Genomic DNA, 19,242 nt, shown 5'->3' on the forward strand with positions numbered 1-19,242 from the left:
GTCTGTGCTCAGACCTCTTGTAATTGTCTCTAATTTTGTGATCCACTTCAAAACAAAACAAACAGAAAACTGTAGAAATAAGAAGTGCATTATTGATCTTGTTTATGCAATAAAGATAGCACAGATTCCCCATTATAATTAAAGACCCTGGCCTACATTTTTAAAATGATGAATAAATGCATAGATGTATGCTTTAAGTATTTTTAAAAATGTTTAAGAAATATATGTGTTTTAAAAATAATTCCACATTATTTATTTTACTATTCCCCACTGGTTATTTCACTTTGGGCTGCAATTACTTAAGCGCTCATTATTTCATGTAGGAGTCTGAACTTCATGGTTCCGGGGTTGGTTGATTCGGTAGCTAGGACACGTCAAGGCTCTGGGTTGGCATATCTGAGATTAGTCTTGGCTTTCCCCCATGTTCCCAAGACGACAGCCACAGCTCCAGGAACCACTGGCAGGAAAGGAGGGCTGGGGTTGGAGATGGGGTGTTTAATCTCATGCATCTCTCTCCTTAGCAGGAGGAAACTCTTTTCCAAAAGCCCTTAACAGACTTCCCCTTATGTCTCATTGGCAGGACTAGGTCACATGCTAACCCCCAAACTCTTTGTTGAAAGAATGGGATCATCATGACTGGCTCAGAACAATCATAGGTATATCTCGGTGTTGCTGTCTCAGCATCTCAATTCCATCCTCCCATGCTGAACAAATCGATTCCACACATCTGAACAAAATCAGGGTCATTTTAGCTAAGACCAGGAGGGGAACTGCTGTGCCATGGATGGTACATCCATACCCAGGTATTTAAATCATTTTTAAAAGTAGAATACAAAATTGTATTGATAGTGTAAAACCAATTTATATATACATATGTATACATATATGTGTATTTGTATGTACATACATATACTTTTTTAAAAACTGGAAGGGAAGATATAAAAATATTGCTGTTTTCTTTGAGTTTATGAGTTGGTTTTAATTTGCTTCCTTATAACTTTTTATATTTTCTGATTTCTCCAATGACACATCACTGTAATAAGCTGGGGAAAAAGCATTATTTTTAAACGGTTTTGTGAAATAACATATCTATGTCTTTCATTTGTATAGCAATTTTACAACATATTATTTCGTTTTGTTTACCTGCAAAATCAAAATAAGAATAATATCGCATAAGAAAAATGAATTAATGCATGTAAAATGCCAGCAATGGTGCCTGGTAGATAATGAGAGCTCATTAAATGCATGCTACTCTTGCTATGCTGCATTTATGCTAGGACCTAAGTAGGACAGGAGAAATTATCTTCATTTTACAGACTGGGCAGCTGAGGCTAAGGGGAGTACAGTGACTTGCCCAGGGTCACACCAGTTGCCAAGATGAGTGTTCCTTTCAAGTACACCATCACTATTCACCATTTGTGGCATAGAGGATAGAGAAGAAAATCCTATTCCTAATGTCTAAAGATGTTTGATGTGATAGGATTCTTTTAAAAAACATTTTACTAGGGGCGCCTGGGTGGTATAGCGGTTAAGCGTCTGCCTTCGGCTCAGGGCGTGATCCCGGCATTATGGGATCGAGCCCCACATCAGGCTCCTCCGCTATGAGCCTGCTTCTTCCTCTCCCACTCCCCCTGCTTGTGTTCCCTCTCTCACTGGCTGTCTCTATCTCTGTCGAATAAATAAATAAAATCTTTAAAAAAAATTATACTAGATTTCTTGGTGTTCAGATATAATTCACATATCATAAACTTCACCCTCTGAAAGTGTACAGTTTAGGGATTTTTAGTATAGTCACAAGATTGTGCAACCGTCACCACTATCTAATTCCAGAACATTTGCATATCCCCCCTCAAAAAACAATATTCATTAGCAGCTGTTTCCCATTTCCTTCTCCCCCAGGCCCCCAGAAATCACTAATATCTTTTGTGTTTCTATGGATTTGACTATTCTGAGCATTTCCTGTCAATAGAACCATCCAGTACGTGGCCTTCATATCTGGCTTCTTTTACTTTGCATAATGTGTTCAAGATTCATTCGTGTTGTAGGTTCATTCATGTATCAATAGTTTATTCCTTTTTGTGGCTGAATAATATTCCATTGTGTGGATATTATCACATTTTGTTTATCCATTCATAAGTTTTATACTAGATTTCTGGACATGGTAATTTGACAGTTTAACCAATTAAAACAACTAGTAAATGAATCAGCAAAATTCAGTAAACCAAAAAACTGACAGAATAAAAATGATCAGTAACCAAAAAACAAATCACTAAAATTCAGTTCAGTTAGTCCATCCATCTGTTTGACTTTTTATTTGTATCACTGCTATGAAAACCCTAATTTCTTGCTTTCCTTAAATAATAAAATATCATCAGACCCCTTTAAAAAATAGAAATATATTTTTCACCTTTCCTTGGAACCTGTTCTTGTTTGTTTTCTTTTTATTTACTAGAAACCAAAAATATGCCAGTTCTTTCCAGAACCCTTTGTCCTTCAAGTCATCTGCAAGTCTTTTAGTCTAGATTCCCTCAACTATAAACTACAAAACACAAGCATCTTGGATAGCTAGCCAAGGTGCCAATGGAAAATCTTGTTTTCTCTTCCCTGGGGCTCTGGGACCTATACCTGCTTTCTCCACAGGTAGATATTTAAATAGATAACCTCTCTGGTCCTACTCCAGCTCCAGAAGTCTATGATTCTAGTTTTTGGTTGGTGTGGATAGTCAATGCCAGCACACTGCCCCACCCCACTCTACACCAACCTGCTACCACCCTGATTTCACTCAAGTCAGGGAATCTAGATGAGACTAAACTTCCTGTGGCTCTGGTGGCAGGAAGAACTAGAATAAGGGGACAGTGGCATATTACAACCACCCCAGAGGTATATAAAGCACTCCACAGTTTACAAAGCCATTCTCGATGCAATTTCTCATACAATTCCCCATGTCAACTCCTTGAGTAGTTTTTTATCAAGGCAGAAACTGAGTTTTGGGAACTGGTTCAAGTTCATGTGGTCAAGGATGGGCCCTGAGGCTCTTTTCTCCCAGTCTGCGTTCATCACGTTGTGTCACTGAGCCACACCACCACCAATGGCACTGGGACTGTGAAACATGAAAAGCTGAGGGCAAGCTGTAATGACTGCTGGGAGCTTACAGTGGTCACAAGGGTGCTGTTCACAGGCATGCCTATGCTGAATGGGAATAAAGGAATGGCTGACACAGGAGTAAAGGGACAGTCAGAGAAACAACAGAAGAGCTGGCCAAATGCACTCAAGGCCAGTACCTCTGTGCTACCTGAAGAACACCCAGCACTACAAGCTCCTCACTTACTGAAAGCTTCTTAGAAACAAATGTTTGCAAACTGCCTGTGGAGGGTCACTTAAACTGGGCACTACCTGTCCAGTCCCGGACCTTCCCCCTGAAACACTGCTCGGTGACATGATAGTCTCCACTCTGAGAGTCTAAGAGGGGATCTTAAGTTGCTATTAAGGACCTGTGGGCAGGGAAGGCACGACGTCACAAGTAAGCCATACATAGAATAAACAAACTGCCTTGCTCAACATTTCAACCCATTTCAACACCCACCAACACTCAAAATTTTCACCAGACCCCAAGACCTACATTTTGCCTCCACTTCTACTAATACCATTCTTTCATATACATCGGCCAGATACATGCCCAGTGTTTTGCATATACTACTCTGTTGCATCACACCTGTGAGACACACATTATTATCCCATTTTACAGATGGGCAAACTGAGCTCAGAAACACGGATAACTTGCCTAAGCTACTTAGGGACAGAGCTACCATTTTTTAAACTCAGACCTCTGTTGTTCCAAATCGATTTTCTTTCTACTAAAATGCAGTATGTCTATTCAAACTCTATATTAGATTTTCCATTGAAATCTTGCCTGCAGTTGAAATAGATAAAATATTTTGAAGAAGCTTTATTAGTATAAATTTGTGATATTTAAATTTCTAAGTATATTTATTACAAAGTCAATTAATGAAATGATGAAAATGCCTTGATAGACACAGTTGCAACAGGCATTTTGGCGTCTCCTCTTCGTGCTCTTTATTTAGATTGCATAGAATTGAGAAAATCATGATTTTGTAGGTACAAATGTCTTTTAATAATGGTTTTAATACACTTTTAAAAATGATCTCAAGTCACACTGTCATTAAAAAGATGCGACAGAAACACTTTATTCTGTCTTCAAAAGAACTTGTTAGGCTGGTAGCACAAATTGACATGTTAATTTTCTCCAATGTGTTAAAAATTGTTACATATCACATTTTAGTGTGCCTGATGTGTCTATCACAATTTTAGTAATAAAGTGTATTTAATATTTTAGAGTGAATTTTCCCCCAAATGGATCTATAAATTCAATGCAATCCTACTTAAAATCCTGGCAGTCTTCTTTGAAGAAATTAACAAGCAGATGCTAAAATTTGTAGGAAATGCAAAGGACCTAGACTTGCCAAAAAAATTCAGAAAAGAGTAATAAAGTTGGAGGATTTACCTGATTCTAAGACTTACAAGAAAGCTACCATATTCAAGACAGTGTGGTGTTAGGGTCTCATAGATTAGTGGAACAGAACAGAGTCGAGAAATAGAACAAAACTTTTATGGTCAATTGATTTTTAAAGATGCCAAAGTAATTAAATAGGAAAATCATCAAAATGATGCTGGAACAACTGTATATTTCACAAGGGAAAAAAATTTAACCTCTACCCTTCCCTTACAACACATACAAAAATTAATTCAAAATAGATCAGAGATTTAAAAATAAGAATAAACACTACTTAATTTCTAAAAAAAAAAAAAATGTATAGGAAAAAATGTTTGTGACATCCAGTTAGGAAAAGCACAAATCATAAAAGGAAATATTTATTAAACTGACTTTCAAAATTAAAAGCTTTTGCTCTTAAAAAAGTTAAAAAGACAAAAAGGCATCATTTCACAATATATGTAAGTCGAGTCATCATGCTGTACACTTTAAAATTATACAATGCTGTATGTCAATTATATCTCAATAAAACTGGAGAAAAAGATAAGCAAAAGATTGTGATAATATATATGCAAAACACATATCTGACAGAAGGCTTATATCCAGAATTTGTAAAGAATTCTTATGACTCAATAAGAAGGAAACAACCCAATAAAAATGGGGAAAAGATTTGAACACTACAAACAAAGGTACACAAATGCCAATAAGCACATAAAAAGATGTTCAACATTACAAATTATGAGGAAAATGTCACTCAAAACCAACTATTTACTACACATTTGACAGTACCAAGTATTGGTGAGGAGGTGGGGCAACCAGAACTTGCATACATTGCCTGTTGTGATAGTATAAAATGGTACAGTTTCTTTTTTTTAATATATATTTTTTAAGATTTTATTTTTTTGACTGAGAGCGGGAGAGAAAGTGAGAGAAAGCGCAAGCAGGAGGAGTAGCAGAGGGAGAGGGAGAAGCAGACTCCCCACTGAGCAAGAAGCCCGATGCAGAGCTCAATTCCAGGACCCCGGGATCATGACCTGAGCCGAAGGCAGACACTTAACCAAATGAGTCACCCAGGTGCCCCAATGGTACAGTTTCATATAAGATTAAACACATACATGCCATATGACCCAGCAAGCTCACTCCTAGATATTTACCCAAAGGAAATAAAAACATCTGTCCACACAAAAACTTTTTTACATGAAGGTTTACTGCAGCATTATTCACAAAGTCAAAATTGGAAAAAACCCAAGTGTTAGTGAATGGATTCCACACCATCGGATACTACTCAGCACTAAAAGAAACAAAGTATTAATATAAGTCAACAACTGAGACGAAACACAAAAACATCTTAAGTGAAAAAGAGTTAAACATAAAGAACTACATACTATGATTCCATTTATACGAAATTCTAAAAAAGGCAAAATTACAGTGACAGTACATCAGCAATTACCTTCCGGCCAGGAGTTGGGAGAGTGGAGTGACGGCAGGAGGGACAAGGGAACTTTTTAGGGTAATGGAAATGTTCCATCTTGATTATGAAAATGGTTACACAACTGTATACAGTTACCAAAATTTATTAAACCGTACACTTGGAATTTTGTCTTATGTAAAGTATACCTCAATAAAACTCAGGTGAAATGAATTTGTTTTAATTACTAGGGTTTCACAATCTTTTAAAAAGAAAGAAAAAACTATCCTAGTATAAGAACAGAAGTGTGTTCCCTTCTGCATAATAATACCAAGGAAACACACAGAAGTTAAAATATATAAAAGACTAACTTCTTGATGCTAACTATCCATCTGCTTTACATTTTTCTGTCCCTCTAATCTCCATCTCAAGAATAATGAGAAATAAAACAATTGTACCTTAAAACTTCTGGCTGACTTTAATATACATTAAACTAAATATCAAATAGGTTCCTAGAGAAAAATCTTTGTTACAGGAGACTCTTCCATTGGACCATAGCTGCTTAAGGCATTTAAAGACAAGTGAGAAACACACTGTTTTGGTTTGTTAGTTTTGGGGATTTGGGGTTTGGGGTTTTTTTCTTTTTGGCAGTGCTTAGCTGTTTCATCACGCTTTCCTATCGCCACAAAGGATATTTATGACTCATCAGTCAACACCCTGTGTCAGATAATTAGCCATTAACATACTTCACCTGCACTGGGATGAAAATGATATCACAACTTGCAAGAGATCCCCTTGAAGATGAAACTGAAAGAAATTGTGGCCACATGTTATTTCAAACCTGTATTCACTACCCGTCCTGACTGCCTGTCATCCAAGAGAGGCCAAACAGATGTGTAAAAATAGCTGTTTAACAGGGGGGAAAATACTGTAAAATTGTTTATGGCAGGACAGCGGGTTCTTATAGGCAAAGTAAATTACAAATAGATTTCTCAATTACTTTTTAAAGCCTGGTATTTGATTCTTATATAACAGTCAAAAATCAATTTTGCATGGAATTTATGTGAATGCCTCATTATTAATAAAACAGCGGTTGGCGGCTGCTACTTCCTCCCCACAAAAGCAGCACGCAGTGGGGAAGCATTCACATGCCAGGCTGTGTAATCCTTTATCTTTTTATCCTCTGCTTCAGATCATAAAAAAGAAAGGGAAGAAATGAATTCCAAGCAAATTTTAGGCATAGGCTTCTGGCAGCGCCTACTTCAAGGGGGTCTGCAGGGGTGCCCTGAGAGTATTCAGTGGTGGGTGTCAGAGCAGTCCTGACCCCCCACACTCCCTGCTCATATTGTACCCTGAAGGTCCCCCCTTTTTTTTTAATAAAATCTAACCAAGCAAATAACTCCAGTTGTTGAAAAAGACATTGAATGTCATCTCTCACTCTACCCCTAGCATATCTCATCTCAGTATTAGAGTCCACTGTTGACCACATGAACTTATTTAAAATGATTGATCAATGATGCTTTTTTTCACATCACTTACTGATGATTATTAATTTTTGAAAGAAAAGGACTTGTTCCTGACTCAAACATTCCAAGCACCTAACAAACATATTTATCTCCAATTCACAAATAGGAAAATTGGATTCCATTAATGTCCGCAGACCATAACACTCTGCTCCCTGTTTTGTACTTGACTCCTCAAACCATAAAGACTCCCTTCCCAAACGAAAAGTGTAGTGTAATGAGAAAACCTAGCTTCTCTGGGTAGCCTTTCCTAACCAACTGCGTGACTTCTAGTAAGTTATATCCTTGCTGTAGGCCTTGTCTCTTCACCAGGAAAATAAGAGAGTTTTCAAAAATGATCTGAGGTTTCTTTCAGATCCTAAACAACTCCAAGACTCGGGGCAATGAGAAAGAAGTCATTGTGTTCCCATTACATGTGAAAAACAAAAAGAAAGTTGTATGTTTAGCCACCAACATGGGGAAATGTTCCTCTTCAGAAGTTAAATACAGGGGTGCCTGGGTGGCTCAGTAGTTAAGTGTCTGCCTTCGGCTCAGGTCATGATCCCAGGGTCCTGGGATCCAGTCCTGCATTGGGCTCCCTGCTCAGCGGGAAACCTGCTTCTCCCTCTCCCACTCCCCCTGCTTGTGTTCCCTCTCTCGCTGTGTCTCTCTCTGTCAAAGAAATAAAATCTTCAAAAAAAAAAAAAAAAAAAAGAAGAAGAGGAAGAAGTTGTTAAATACAGTTAAATCATGGCTACCTGCTATTTCTTCTATGGGGTCACACTTCAAAGATACCAATAGGGAAAAGGTAGGGCTCTCCCTGCCCTGAGTGCTTGCAGCATGTTCCCACATACTGATTTCTCCTTGATTTGGACCTCTGCTCAATGCACAATCACACCTGGCAACTATGGGAAAGCTGCACTTGCCCCCTACACTTCCGTGTCAACAGCTAATCAGCAGTAGTCACACAATCATTAAACCAACCCAGACTGCTGTGCTGGGATCCAGTTCGGAAATTCTACTTGAAACGAGGCGTGCATGAGGTGACCTCTTCCAAATAACAGAACGCCAGAAATTTGCCTATGAATAAAAGTCCAGGGGCACCTGGATGGCTCAGGTCATGATCTCGGGGTCCCAGGATCAAGCGGCATTGGGCTCCCGGCTCAGCAGGGAGCCTGCTTCTCCCTCTCCTTCTGTCCCTCCCCAGCTTGTGCTCTCTCTCTCTCTCTCAAATAAATAAATAAAATCTTTAAAAAACAATTAGTTTTCCTTTTATTCTTCCTCTTATTTTTACATGATGACTCTGAACATGTCTTCATTGAGAAGCATACAGCTGATTCAACTGAAATCAACAAAATCAGTATTCTTTGGCAGGCAAAAAGATACATTTTTTTCTAAGTCAAATTCACATTTGGGATTTATTGTGCAAGTGCTGCTAATAAATTCAAACAGAAGCTTATTTACTGTTGATTGTGTTCAACTGCATGAATGGCCTCAATCCTTCACCCCTACTTGTATTCATGCCCTTTGCCCCATGACTTAGCAGTTCCTCACGAGAGGCAAATCTATTTCCTTATGCCTTGAATCTGGTCTCAGACGCATGACTTGCTTTGGCCAGTAGAAAGAGCTGGAATGGACTGATGACAGACGTGCCAGTACCATGCCTCAGCCTCAGCCTTTCTGCTGGTCATTTCCTACTTCTGCCATCGCCACGACAAGCACACATCTGGATTATCTGTGGATCTCAGGAGAAGGATGAGGGACATGTGGAGCAAAGCCAATTCACCCCAAACAAGCCCAAACTAGACTGACCATCCCTCAGATACAAAAGGGAGCCCAGCCAAAATCAAGTGAACCCTCCAGATGGAGGAGAAAAGGTGTCTGCTGTTGCATGCCCCAAAATGTTATGCTTGTTTGTTATGCAACAAAATCATGGTAATAACTAATACACTGACCTTTCCTGATAGTAACGGATACCAATGACGATGTTAACATTGCCACCCCTGCTCAAAATATTGTGACTATCTGGTCTTGCCTTACCTTTCCTAGCATGAGTGACAAATTCATGTTGAGTCATTATAATTTTATTCTTTTTGGTAAACAATCTTCCTCCTGTTCTCTGAGCATCTTAGGCAAGGAGTTCTCTCTCAAAGGTCTGTGTGCTCAGAACTACCTGGAGAGCTTCTTAAAACACAGATCACTGGGACCCACCTTCAGAGTTTCTGAGTCAATTGGTCTGCCCGCCGCCTTGGCCTGAGAATGTGCATTTCTCCCAAGTTCGTAGGTAGTGCTGATGCCGCTGGTTCCGGGACCCACATGAGAGCCACTTCCTTAGGCCATCAAGAGTTAAGTGCCAGGTTGCTGGTTCACATACCCATCTGTGTTTTCCCAAGGCACATTTTCCATCACCTTCTCCCTCCAACCAATAAATGAGTGGGGCCAGAGCCAAGATTCCACAGCCTTCCAGATGAGATCCCCCTGGAAGAGGCAGTCTCTGCAGCAAATAGCAAGCAAGGTCCCCCAAGCCACACAGCACGGACTAAGCACAGTCTCTGCCCCAACCTCACAGCTATTCCAGGGGCCTTGGAAGCTACCGGGCTTGCACCCAAGATGCGCTGATTTGGGGGGATAAAAGAGAGTTCACACTTCTTCTCAGTGTCCACCTCAAAGCAGTGTTCTTAAATTCCTCATCTCAGAATGCGGGGGTCTTACTGTCAGAAGAAAAAAGCTTAGCCCCATCTATTTAAAGGTGTGCAATCAATTTCCCTCTCAAATCTCCACGGCAGGTATCCCCATTCATTCCCACTTGCTGTGCAGGCAGTGATCCCCCACTGGGCAAACAGAGCAGCTTTTGCTCATGATGCAGCTCGGCTCAGCCTGATTTCTGTTTTACAATGGTCTGAAGTCAAATTTGAACTCAGACACTTGCACGTGGCTCCTCAGCATCAGCAAGAGTTGGCAGGAATCTGGGTCCTCTGAGTTATGTTTATTTGCGGTGCTGCCTCAGAAAATGAAACCAAATTAAAAAGCTGCCCTTGAAACTTAACGTTTTTAAAATGCAATAGGGAAATAGTAAGCAATTATAAAGAACTGGCCAGCCTGCTTTACCTTTCATGTCTTTTTTTTTTTTAATAAAGTATGGTTTTCATCTGCTAACTGCTACATTATTCTAACTCAATGGCTGCGCTTTGAAGAAGGGTAGGGCTGCCCTTGAGGTGTGCGAACACTTGCCCAGGGGCCTGGGGATTGTCTGGCACTTTTCTGCTCAAAGTCTGGAGTAGTGGAAATATTTCCAATCTGTGTACTGGAAGTAGCTGGACCCTATTGTGAAATTCTTTTTCATTTTGCAAAGAATTTTCATAAGAATCTTGATGCTCGAAAATTCACAATCAACCACTATTTTGCCTAAAAGTAAAGTTGCACACGATTTGACATATTAAAACTAAAGCGTTATTTTCATTCAACAGATATTTATCAAACAACTACTATGCGTGGGGCCTGTGTCTGGCGACAGGAATGCAGAGATGAAAATATCCTCTCTTTGCTTTCAAAATGTTTATCATGCTTTTGATGAAATGGATCCCAGAATGAATAAGGATTCCTTCGTTCATTCAGGCACCTATGTTTTGAGTGCATATCACGTCCTACCTAGGCACAGCGCTCCCCGCATAGGAGAGCACACAGCAATAATAAAGGCAGCCTTGGTTCCTGCTCCAAGTTTAGTCTTGTGAGTCAGAGAGTTACAAGAACGTGTGATAAATGATTTGGGGCAGCCATGAACCGGTTTTGTTCTGTGAGGTCAGAGAAAGCTTTGGAGGAAGTGGCCCTGAAGCTGAGATCCGAAAGTGCACAAGAAGATACAGAGAAAGGCAGAAGGGAAAGAAACAGAAAAGGAAACAGGTCTGCAAATGTGGTGATAACCGGTCACCTCTAAGAAATGGGAAGAATCGGTATAACAGGAAAGCATTAAGGAAGGGTTCACAGGGGCTGGCAGAGACACCCAGGCCCCTCCTCCAAGCCAAACTTTTCAGTCCTTGGGCAGATGATTCCCAGGCACCCGTTCTGTGCCCGGGGCCTGCTCTACATGCTCAGGACCCATCAGTGAGCAAAACAGGCAAAGAACCCTGCCCTCAAGGAGCTTACAGTCCAGTGGCAGAAAAACAGACGAGGGAAAAGAAATACAAGTAAATTCTGCCGTACAGGAAAAAGTACTGGTGCAATGGAAAAACCAGTGCAGGAGGAACCCCTAAGGAAAAAGAGGAAGAAGAAGAAAAGGGTTTCAGCACAAGGTAAGCCCAGTTACTGAAGAAGCTCCCTTACCTCCCCTAGAGGGTGTCCCTACCGCTGCGTAGCATGGACCTGAATGGTAGCCCCTGAGCAGGCAGGTTCCACATACAGGAAGCTAGATGGAGGTAGTCTGTGAAGATGGAAGGCCATCTGTTTCATCCATCATACGTTATATCAACTCTCTTCAATCTTGGGTTGACTTTCTTTTATGCTTGGCAATAGGTCTCCTAATGGCCAGTGGAACCCTCTCTCTGTTAAACCGGACTATTAACCTAATGGTGAATTACTTTACGATATTATCTTCTTTGAGGTGTTTGCCGTTACCTTTCAGATAGAAAGACCTTTGTTTCCTTTTTGTTAGTTTTTGTTTCTAGCACTCACCAGACACTTTATTTCTTACCTGACATATCCTACAATTTCAGGTAACTGCCACCTGGTGGACAAGGGTTTCTGGACTTACTGTTAAACAGCAAATAAAACCAATGAGCATCTCAGCTTCTCTCGAGCACAAATAAATGGGAAATCTAAAGGCCATGCTTCCCCTCCTGGTTTTGATTTTTTCCCAAACACTGAACTCTTTATTTAAAAAGCAACTAAGCAAAGCAGGATACCTGTGTGGATACCTGGAACATCAGGTTTCTACTCACCCTGATCTTGGTTCTCCTCTAGATATGAGCAGGAATAATGGAACAGGCCTTTCAGTTTCGGATCTGAATCTTGCTAGTGTACACTCACAACGATGCTTTAGACTCAGGGCAACCCAACAGTCCTTTGGCAGTTGTCCCTGCTCTGCCAACCCTGTCTGTCCTGCAGGAATGGAGATACCTCCTTCCTTCTGCCTCCTCTTCCCCTTAGCTATTCCTAGCTATTCTGTAACAGATGCAGAAAAGTCCCCTAGCGCATCTAGATGTTATGAAATCTCCCGATTGTATTTTTCCAAGCAGCAATTTCCCTGCCTCCTGGCTTCTAATTCTGAATTTTTCTCTATTTGAGAAATGTTCCAGTTTCCCATTCCCCTTTCTAATCAATAGCTGGCTTCTACCTACAATCGATTCCTTCTTCAACTAGCTCTAAATCATAGTATCAGAGAGAAACTGCTTTCTGTCCCAAGGTTTAGTGTTACAAAAATAGTCACAACAATACTAAAACAAAACATGCCACTTGCTTTTCATTTATGTAAGAAACTTGGCTGAATGTTTTTCTGTAGGTGAGTGCTCCTCAATTTGTAAATATCCCATGCTTTTGTATGAAAACCCTGGAACATACTTACACCAGTCTTGGGATTCCAGGTAATAAGTCTAATTTCTCCAAAAGCAACAGACCTCCTCCACCCCCTACCCTCAGACAAATTTTCCTAGTCTGAGTTTAACACTAAAGGCATATTGATTTCTAGAGAAGTGTAACCTTCTATGTTTAAGCCAGTAATTAGGACAGTGTTTATACAGAAGGTCTGCAGTGCAAATGTTCTCTGGATATGCTGGATCCTTGCAACCCAAAATGTGGCCCTTGACCATTCGCATTATCTAGTTGCTTGTCAGAAATGCAGCCTGTAAGCTGCATTTTTACAGCAGTCCCCCCGGGATTCACATGCACATTAAATATCGAGAAGAAATGTAAATGGGATGATGTTTGCAGTCCAGGATTGTTCTTTCCAGGCAAAAGAGCAGTATCAGCGTGGAAGAGAGATGGAAAAGTCTGCACCTCTGGCTGTCACTCCTTTCCCACAGCCACCCTTGCAGTCATTCGCTGAACGCAGGCTCCTGGAAGACACTGCAGCTCTCCTGCAGGAGAACCCGCCTCGGCTTCCTCTCCCAGGGCTTTGGCCACCCACAGAGCCCGTCCCTAAGTTTTACATTCTCAGTTGTCTCTGCCTCCTTTGGAATCCCCCACGTTGCTAGTGTTGATGCCTGGACACAGGATGAGGTGGAACAAAAAGCAAGAAGACTCTTTCATTTCCTGAACATCCCTCTTGACCCTGGTGATCAGTGCTGCCCAACAGAACTCTCTGTGATGATGGATATGGTTTTTATCCGCATTGCTCATTCTGATAGGGACTAGCCACGTATGATTATCAGACAATTGAAATGTAACTAATGTGACTGAGAAACTGATTTTTTTGTTCCTGAGCTATTTAAAATTCAAATCTCAACCAATTAAAAGTAAACAAGTTTTAAATTCATTTCCCCAGTCACAATATCCACATTTCCAGTGCTTAATAAGCCACCATGTGGCTAGTGGCTACATTATTGGACAATGCAAATCTAGACCCTTCTCTTGGGGTTTCTTGGCTCCCTATCTTTTGGTGGCCACTTGGATGGCCACCACATCCTCATCTGACGTCCAACCACAACAGCTCTAGCAATTTCCAGGGGTGTGTGTGTGTGTGTGTGTGTGTGTGTGTGTGTAGCAGGGCAGAAATCTTTTTATCAGAATATCACTGCTGTTTTTATAAATAATCACTTATTTCCTTCCCAAATATAGAAACCTCCCTAGAAACTAAAGCTCAAAGGAGGTTTCTTTCTCTTAATAATTACAAAGAGCTTTAAAAAGGCCCCAAGAAAATGACCACCTTGTAACAACCTCAATATAGTTGCAAACTGCTTTGAGAACTCTCTTCTCTCAGAGACTCCAGAGATAGAGAAAGGGACCAGCACCCTTAGCAAGCTTTATCATCAAACATCTGAATGTGTTAGGAGGAGAAACCAAACGTTCTGATTGGCTAACAAGAAGTCTGAGCAGGGACTAATGGACCATAATTCTCTCTTCAGAATTTATGAGGATTCATCATCATTTAATTAACAATATAAATATTAAAAAAACATTTTACAATAAAGTTTTATAATTGTAATAAGACACCCTAGCACATGAATTATGGGGTACTAATTCCTACCCAGTTTTGTTGAAACTGGACATTAATGAATACATTAAAATGCATACTATGCCATGTCTTAGCATATAAAAAATAAAGTGGCAAAAAAAGTGTTCCGAAATTCAAAATTCCATCCCCTAAGAAAATAAGTGAAGAAATTCAATGAAAATGTAATTTATTGAGTTTGAGTTTTTATTCATTTTTCCACTGGTAATTACATTACCCACACAAGAGACAGGTATTGAAGAGGTTCAAAAAAATTAAACTGGGTTTTTTGGTTTTTTTTTTACTAGATTTGTAAGCTCTCACTCCTCCATGGAGAGGCCATGTTTTTTCCTCCTAAATCACCCCATAATTTAGGAATGCAATAATAATAAAATATTAGCAGTCAGCGGAACACAAGAATCAGAATTTTCTGAACAGCAGCCCTGAATCATATCCATTATCATAATCGTTTACTTATAATAATTATCACTTGTAGATGTTTACAATGTACCCAGCACTATGCAATGTGCTTTGCATATGTTTCCTTCAGTGAATATTTACAATAACCCATGAGGTTATCATTTTCCCATTAACCCATTTTACAAGTGAGAAAGTTAAGGCTCGGGGAGGGGGGTGTTCAGGGAGCTGCCCAAAAAAGCTAATGACTTGTAGAGAAAGGATTTGAACCCAGGCAGGCTGATACTAAAACCTAGCTCTCCAGCCACACCCTTCCTATAGGGTAGCCAGTGAATTAACCCCACTGGCACATAAGGAAGCCTAAGGAAGACAGGTAAGAACTAAACCATCATCAGTTTAGGCAGCTTGGTGAACATTCAGAGATTTGGTGGAGGGTGTAGAAGTTCCTTGGAAAAGATGTGTTCTGATGGGAGACAGGCTAGTGCAAGCACAATGCTCAGTATCAGAAAGGAAGAGGGCGCCACCACCTGAGTTCTCAAGGACGCGGGGGGAAGCCTGGGCCCAGGGCATGGTGTGCAGCACAGGAGTGGGCGGAGTGGACGGGTCCTCAGCAACGACAGAAGTCCCTGCAGCACGGGTGTTGGGTCTGGGCATCATCAGCAACCAGAGGTGCTCCCAGAGCGAGTCCAACCAGGAGGGGGAAGCAGAGGTGGTCTCCTGGTCTCCTGGTGACCAGGTTTGCAGAATAGGTCAGCCTCAAAAGTGGAGGGCAGAGAAGTACATTTTGTGACCACCCTGATGACCTGGTTTTCCTTTCCAGGCTGATATGTGACTCCTCAGTTTCTGATCCAGGAGGAGAAGCACACAATGCCCCCTATCGATGGTCTCAAGTTGGACTGGGATGGTGATACTAGCCCAAAGACAGAATGCCTGTCACATGATGAAACTCAAATGTGAGCTATGGGGATTGGGGAGGAGAACCCCAACACATAGCATTTCTTAAGACCCAGATCCTTGTCCAGTTACAATCACCTGACTATTAGTTGTTAGGACTACTCTCTGGAGAAGCCAAAATTTGAACCATTCTGTGGACTTTTTTAGATAAAGTTCGAACCACTGAAACCTAACCCTTCCATAACCTTGTTGCTTAATTCCAAAGAAAATCCAAGCCTCATGCTGCACTTGACCCTCACTTGTGCCTTAGTTTAGTGCTTCTGCTTTGTTATCTTCATGGCCGGTACCTGAATATCCAGCCAGGTACAAAATAATAAACTGCCAGGTGAATGAGCAGGGTCCAAGTAGAGAGCATCGTCCTCCATGGTGCTGCTGGCCACTGCATCCTTAAGGCCTTAAGATGAGGCAAATGCTAGTATCCACAATGACAATCAAAAAAAATTCAGAGCCAAGTAAAAATCCTGCATACGATTTACTGAGCATTCCAAAAATCAGCACAAATACAGCTCCCTCACCCCCATCTCCCTGTCACCTGACCTAACCTCTACACATACCCCTGAGTATTACAATCCAACCCCCTCTCATTCCTGAGTAAATCATGTTCAAATTCTCTTTCCTGTAACCATAACCAAGCAAGAATGAGGTCTGTCACTAGAAGTATGCTGGCTAGTATTTTATACTAGCTGGGGGAAGTACATATTTGGTTATCTCTTTCTACTATGACTTATAGTACTCCTGTTCCCCAGAAATGATTCCTGGCCCTGGGGTGAGGGGGTTGGGGACAGAGTGGTGGCATTAAGTCAGGTTATTCGGTTATTTAGAAAGTAAATCAGGACTCCTCAATCCCTACGCATAGTGGGACAAATGTCATAAAACAGAGCTACAGGCAGAACTTCAGACCTTCAGATATTTGGACCATATAAAGCAGAGAGACCCTAGAGGAATATAAAGAAAATACTGAACACTTAATTAGAGATATAAAAGAGTGGTGATGGGTTTGGTGGGCCTTAAGAAAACCCAGCACACCAGGATAACATTTTCATGTACTAACAGACAGGCTTTCAGAAAACTTTTGCCCTTAACCTCCTCTTCTTGCAACTAGACCAGGCGGTAGCTATTGCCTTGGAGAATCAGAGAATAAAAGAAGTGGAAGTTTTAAAGTCGTAGCCCAGATTTGAAACAGAAAAGATTTGAGGAGTACATCACCAACAGAAGACCATTTTTCCAAACCCTGAAGAAAGAAAAGAGCTGGGGAAGGACAGAGAAGGGGAGCAAGCAAGATAATCAGATTCCAGTGGGTGTCCCTGAGAAGGAGTCCAAATCTCTGCCCTATCACTCTCAGCCTGATTCCAGGGCTGGGAGATGAAGCAACAGAGTGTCCCCTTTGTCTCTGGAAAGACAAAGGCTGAGAAGACCAGGGCTTCCTATCAGATGGACCCAGGAGAGTGGGACCCCAGTGTGAGGTTGGAGCCACTGAGCAGAAGTACCTGCTTAGGATGTACAGGAGAAAAGGCTTGAGGCAGCCTCGCCAAGTCATGAATGACAGACAGGAGACAGCCAGCCCGCTGGGGCTGCCTAAGACGGACAGGAAGGACATACCAGTGGATGCACTGGGAGACCACAGGGGACCAAGGACAGCGCCTAAGTATCTGCCTGCTCCGAGACAGGACGCCCTAGCAGCAGACGCCCTGGCCTCCCACTGCCTTGGCTCTGTGTAGGGACCCGGAATTCAGACACAGTGGTCCCCCCTTATCTGCAATTTCATCTTCCACAGTTTCAGTTATCCACAGGCAACCATGGACCAAACACAGATGACTCTCCTTCTGACGTATCATCAAAAGGTCAGTAGCAGCCTAACACTACGTAACAATGCCGATGTCATGCACCTCACTTCATCTCATCATGTAAGCATTCTGTTATCTCACATCATCACAAGTACAACAAGGTATTTTGAGAGAGACCACATTAACATAACTTCTATTACAGTAGAGTATAATTGCTCTTCTTATTATTAGTTATTGCTGTTACTCTCTTACTGTGCCTAACTTAAGAACTTTGTCATAGGCACATAGGTATAGGAAAAAGTGTAGTATCTATAGTGGTTTCAGGCATCCACTAGGGGTCTTCAAACGTATCCCTCATGGATAAAGGGGGACTACTGTATAAGAGGCAAAGAAAAGAGAAACCTTAAACTGAGAATCATCCTGATTTGACAGAGGGCACCCCAAACTGATGAAGAATACATTTTCTCCACCCAATGGAATGAAGTCTTGAGATGGATATTAGGTTTATTTTCTAGAAATAAAGTTTTATTTCTTGCATATCCTAGTCTGTGAAAATAGTATGTGGAAACAGCCAACTTCCAAAGTATCAGTTACTGGCTCTTGCTATTATTTTTAAAAGATGAGGAAAGAACAAAGCCTTAAGAAAAGCATTCTTTGATGACTAATGCTGGGTGCACAGCAGACACTGGTGACTGAGTGAGGACAAATGCTCCTCTGAGAACCCTCGCCCCAGGTGCACTGGAAGTCTTCTCTGACTCAAGTAAGTATCTGTGCACACAGTAACTCCAGCTCAGTTCTCTCGTGTATTTGAAATACATCAATGTGAAAAAAAAAAAAGTAGCATACTTAATAAGATATAAGTGAAAAGAAAATGAAGGAAGACACATGGTCAAATGGAAATTACTTCCCAAATAACGAAGGGAGACTTGTTGGAGACAATTCTGAGGTTAGGATTTGATATATCACTGATAACACCCAAATACCACTTTAACCAATAAATTTTAAAATTCCCCTTGGGAGAAAACATTTTTACAAGAATTGTGGACAGGTTGTAAAACATACAGTGACTTCGATCTCTCCACCTAAACAAGCAGTGAGATGTCAACAGAGTGAAATGATGAATATCTACAAACTTGAAAACAGCTTTGTTGGGACATGATGGAGCTGAGCTGAAATGCGGGGTTCCCCTAATATCTCAGCACACTCTGATATCGACTGTAGTTCTCATTCTCAAGCGGCTCACAAGTGTGCGTACATTTTTTGTTCTGTGAGCATCAAGTGATTCAGTCCCTAGGGGGAGGAGGACCCCCTGCTTGATCAGAAGCCCAGATGATCCAGACCCCCCGGGGGCACAGTCAGGTAAGCATCTGACTCTTGATTTTGGCTGAGGTCATGATCTCAGGGTCATGAGATCAAGCCTCAAGTCAGGCTCCACGCTCAGTGGGGAGTCTGCTTGAGATTCTCTCCCTCTGCCCCTCCCCCTGCACTCGCTCACTCTCACTTTCTCTCTCTCACATAAATAAGTA

This window comes from Ursus americanus, chromosome 1 (assembly GCF_024610735.1).
Source record: "Ursus americanus isolate L20-20 chromosome 1, mUrsAme1.1.p, whole genome shotgun sequence".
NCBI classification, from domain to species: Eukaryota; Metazoa; Chordata; class Mammalia; order Carnivora; family Ursidae; genus Ursus; species Ursus americanus.